At 42.8% G+C, this 5,045-nt stretch overlaps 1 pseudogene; it reads right to left on the bottom strand.

The window, feature by feature from the left end:
* Positions 1–3,892: 3,892 nt before the first annotated feature.
* LOC118704729 lies at positions 3,893–4,723 on the bottom strand (annotated as a pseudogene).
* Positions 4,724–5,045: the final 322 nt, after the last annotated feature.

Here is a 5,045-nt window from a genome sequence, read left to right as displayed (position 1 = left end):
CAATCAGAGAAGGGGCCAAAATCTAAAATCCAGCCTAAATCGAGGGCCGAATGGTTTACTGAACAGTCATAAACTGTCATTGTGATGGAAATGTAGCGGAGTGCAGTGATGACAGCGCGGTGCGGGCCACATTGCAAGGCCTGGCGGGACGGATTTGGCCCGCGGGCCTTGTGTTTGACACATGTGATTAATGGAAGACATGTTACTTTAACTGTGTGGTATTTGGGAGTAAAAGGGAAAGAATGGAGGTCAGAAAGGGATGAAGAGACCAGATTATGAAAGTCTTTGATATCACCGTAGTGAGCTTGAGCTCTTTCTTGTGGCCAAAAGGGGGTATTAGGGGGTTTAAACGAGGGCATCTGATCTAATTTTAAAGAAGTTTCTCTGGGAGTAAAGGCAGGTTGAATACATTTGAAAGTGTAAAGAATATAAAGGACAGAGAAGACTCCTTGAATTTTGGCAGGTCAGAAAAGGCCCATAGAGATACTCCAATATTAACCAACATCTTTCAGTTTTATAGACTGAGTCCCAGAGAAGGCACACGGTTAATAAAGTGACAAAGCTTAAATCTGAAAGTCTGTCCTGATTTTGTCTGGTACTCTGATTACTACTCCCTGGCTTGGGGCTAAATGGTGATCAGCAAAAAGGACTACGGGGTGGAGATGGCAAATGTGAACAGGAAAATGAGAGATTAGAAGAGTGGGTCTTAAACTGGGGCCTGGAAATGCTTTTGCTTTTTTCCACATTTTTAACTCCAGAGTTTTGGAAACCTTACTTAAAAAAATAATAATAAAAATAAATAAATAAAAAATCAATCCCTATCAGAAGGCAAAGGAATTGTGAAGTGGTGCGAGGATTAGAGGAGGTGCATGCTTAGAAATTGATGCTTAGAAATTGTATCCACGCTGCGAAGGAAAAATTAGGTCCATACCCTAAAGAACAGATTAGAAAGTTATTTTCACCTATTTAGCTAATGACTGCATCTACCACAAAAGCTGTACTCGAGCGCCCTCTGCTGAACCCTAAAGGCTGCCTTTCCTAACTCCTGGGCAGACTGTCCAAGATGCTAAAATGGTGGCAATGTCCCCTCCCTCCTCTACACCCCCCCCCCAGCATGCTGTGCCCTCCAGCATGATGGGAAGAATTCAGCTTCAATGACAGAAAATAAACCCCCGGGCCTTGCCCACTGATTTGGGAAAAGCATTTGGAAAAAATCTGAAAGTTTCTCTAAGCAACAGGTATAGCAATTTTGTCATTACTGCTGGCTGTCCAGTAGGCGGCGCTAGAATGCAGCATGAGAGATGCAGCCCTTTATTTTTTTCCCTACAAATGTAGCTGTTATGACAGGATTTGAAGCTGAGTTAAAGATTAGCAGGCATGGGGGAGGAAGGGAGGGCATGAGTAGGGATATGGGGGGACATTGGCGGGGATAAAGACACATTTGTAATACTTTAATCAATAAAGGAAAAAAATATTAGTGGAGTTTAAACTTTACAGCAAGGATTTTTAATTTGAGATTCCTGGATGAGGCAAATGGCAGGTTGTTTTTTTTTTGTTGTTGTTGTTTTGTTTTTGCAGTAATGAAGATCACTGAGTGAACTGTAAAGACAAAAACAAAAGAGGGAAGGAGGGTGAGTTGACTGGATAAAGAAGGTGAACAATGGACACAGACAATAGTGAGATGAAGGCTAAAGGAGGGGAAAGTAAAATTGGTCAAAGGGTGGGAGAGAATGGGGAAGTCTGAAATAATGTCAACATTAAAGATTATTAATGAAAACATAAATATCAGTGAGTGAACTCTTTGAAATAATACATAAAAATATGCATGTGTAAGTTTTTGTGTATTCTGGGGCAGAGGCTCCATAGCTTTCATCAGAGTTTTTCAAAGGGGTTGGCTAATATGTCATTTAGAAGATGAAGTTTTAGGCCAAGGATAATTTACCTTAATGATTATGCAGAAATTTAGAGCCAGAATTTCTGGTTTCACATCTAAGTAATTCCACTTACCCCTAACTCGGTGATCTTAGGCAAGCATTTTAACCAGTTTGTGCTTCAGTTCCTCATCTGTAAAATGAAAGATAACAGCAATGCTTGCCTCTCATAGTTGTAATAAAATGAGTTTGTTAACTAAAAATATTTATACCTAGAGATCTGGTGCATGAACTTCATGCACTAGGGGGGGGGGGAGGGGTGTCCCTCAGCCCAGCCTGCACCCTCTCCAATCTGGCACCCCTTGGGGGGTGTCCGACTGCTGGTTTAGGCCAGATCCCACAGTCAGACATCCCTCTCGCAATCTGGGACTGCTGGCTCCCAACCACTCGCCTGCCTGCCAACCTGATCACTCCCTAACCACTCCCCTGCCAGCCTGATTGATGCCTAACGGCCCTCCCCTGCCAGCCCAATTGCCCCCAACTGCTCTCCCCTGTTGGCCCGATAACCCCCAACTGCCCTCCCCTGCTGGCTTGGTTGCCTGTAAGTGCCCTCCCCTGCTGACCTGATCGCCCATAACTACCTTCCCCTGACAGCCATCTTGTGGTGGCCATCTTTGACCACATGGGGGTGGCCATCTTCTGTGAGGGTGTGAAGGTCACTTTGCATATTATCTCTTTATTATATAGGATAAGCATTTATTAACAAAAAATAACTTAATGGCTTCCCCAAGAGTTGAGTAACCCTTGGCAGCATTATAATATCTTTTGTTGTTATGCTTTCAAATCCATTATCTGGATTTGAGACAGGGTACATAACTTATATGAGCTAGTCAGTGAAAGAGTTCAGATTCTAGAACCAGGGCTTTCAGATTCTTAGTCTAGTATTCTTTCCATTATACTGAGTTGAACTGGTGCAAAGGACCTTATGGAAACGTGGCTTAAACTTTTTAACCCTGATTCTCATGTAATAGTTGTAAAAAAGAATCCTCAGGTGGTTCTGCATTGAACCTGAGCTTAAACACATGTGATAGGGAGCAGATTTCATATTGGGCAACCATACTGTTCTCATATTTATTTAGCTTTTCTGTCCTTCCCTTCTCCCTTTCCTTCTATGATTTATTTTCCTCTGCCTATCCCTTAATTGCTGATATTCTACAAACACATGTCCTTACCCTTCTCTCCTTCTTATGTTACACTCATTGCCTGGATGACCTCGCTCCCTCACTCAGTTTCAACCAACACCTGGAGCTAATGGATATTAAATTTATGTCAATAACACAGGCTGCTTTCCCCAAGTCTAGACACATATCAAAATGCATACTGTATTTCTCACAAACATCTCCAACTCTTTCTTCTAAAATGGAATTTATCATTTTTTCTCTTGCCTCAGATCTGTTGTTCTATCATCCATCTTAGTCACCAAAGCCAGAAACTTGGCTATAATTCTTGATTCCTTTTTTACCTTAACTCTTATATCCCGTCAGTCATCAATTGATTAATTCATTTAACAAATACTAACTGAGCAACTGTTTTATTCCCAGCGTTATTTTCTTTAGCATAGTTCCTGTCTTCATGCCACTTTCATCCTAATACCAAGCCCAATATTAAATTGTGATGTATATACTAAATTATTTACAATTTTAAATTCTGAAAATGAAAAGAGTGGTGTGCTATGAGGGCATTCTGGGACCATGGAATACTTTCTTGAGGAGGTGATTTTTTTTTTTTAGTTTGGGACTGAGAAATTAATATGAGTTAATTAGATAAAGAGAAGTAAGAGGACCTTGTACACAGAGAAGAGAGCGTGTGTACAAGGTCCTGAGGCAGCAAGGTGGGTGACACATTTAAGAATCAAAAAGGCCAGTATGTGGTTGGCACTTATAGAACATAAGACTAGAGAGGTGGGTAGGAGCTTTATGGGCCATGGCAAGAATTTGCACTTATTTTTGTTGGGGGGAGGCAGGGTGACAAAAGATGTTTATTTAGTCTGAATGCCCTGATACATCCATACATGTAAAAATATATAATCTAAAGTCAGGGCAATAATAATCAGGTTGGTGTCATCTCCCCTTCTCCTCTTTGGCACAGCCTTTCCAGCTGTTCCTTTCAAAATTCTGGAGTGTGCAAGACAGGGGTCACTTCTTGGCAGCTTCTGCTTGGGGTGCCAAATCGGCCTCTTTCTGAACCACCAAGAATATGGCTCCCTCCTTCTGGAAAGCTGCCAGCTCTTCCTAACTGAGGTTCTTCACCACACGAATGCCCAGGAAATGGACAGAGCCAATGATGTAGTGGACAACAGAGGATAGGGGCATGTCCCACAGGGGGAAGGTATCATCCTGAGCTTTAACACAAGCAATCTCATACACATGCTTTAAGGTCACCAGGCCTGCCACCTCCTGCCCTGTCTGCCAGGCCCCCTTTTCAATCCCAGCAGCTGTCTTCAGGAAGTAGATAACAGTGGGCTGTCCTATCTTGATTCCAAATGTCCTATCAGGCTTCACAAAGATCTTGGTAGGCAAAAGGATGCCTTCTTTGATATTCTTCATTTTCTCATTAAACTCCTTGAGAACTGGTGGATGGAAATGCCTCACTGACCCAGGATGGGGCCTATTGGGGGGCCTCTGACATGGCATGGCCCACCTGCATGATGGTCCAGATCATGCTGCCAACCTTGGGTTTCTTGACAGCCTGAGTTGTCTGGCTTAGCTTAAACATGATGCAGGGTTCACTGCCTTCATTCACCTGAGGTCAACAGCAAGACAGGCAGCTCTGGGCACTGCCATCTTGTATCAGAGATCACAGGTCAAGAATTTGCACTTTTTCCTAAGGGTTGTGACGATCTACTAAAGTGTTTTCACCAGGGAAATGACATAGTCAAATTTTGGCTTTGAAAAGATCACTCTATCTTGCTGATAGCAAATTAGAAGATTGAGATACCAACTAGGATACTTTTGAGGTAAATTAGACAAGAAAGTTGGTGGCTCCTAGCTGAAACAGGTTTGGCTCAATGGATAGAGCATCGGCTTGGGGACTGAAAGGTCCTGGGTTCGATTCCGGTCAAGGGCATGTACCTTGGATGAGGGCATATCCCCAGTAGGGGGTGTGCAAGAGGCA

The sequence above is a fragment of the Pipistrellus kuhlii genome, unplaced genomic scaffold (genome assembly GCF_014108245.1).
Source record: "Pipistrellus kuhlii isolate mPipKuh1 unplaced genomic scaffold, mPipKuh1.p scaffold_m20_p_46, whole genome shotgun sequence".
NCBI classification, from domain to species: Eukaryota; Metazoa; Chordata; class Mammalia; order Chiroptera; family Vespertilionidae; genus Pipistrellus; species Pipistrellus kuhlii.
The sequence above is the reverse complement of the archived record's forward strand: the minus strand, read 5'-3'. Positions and strand labels throughout refer to the sequence as shown.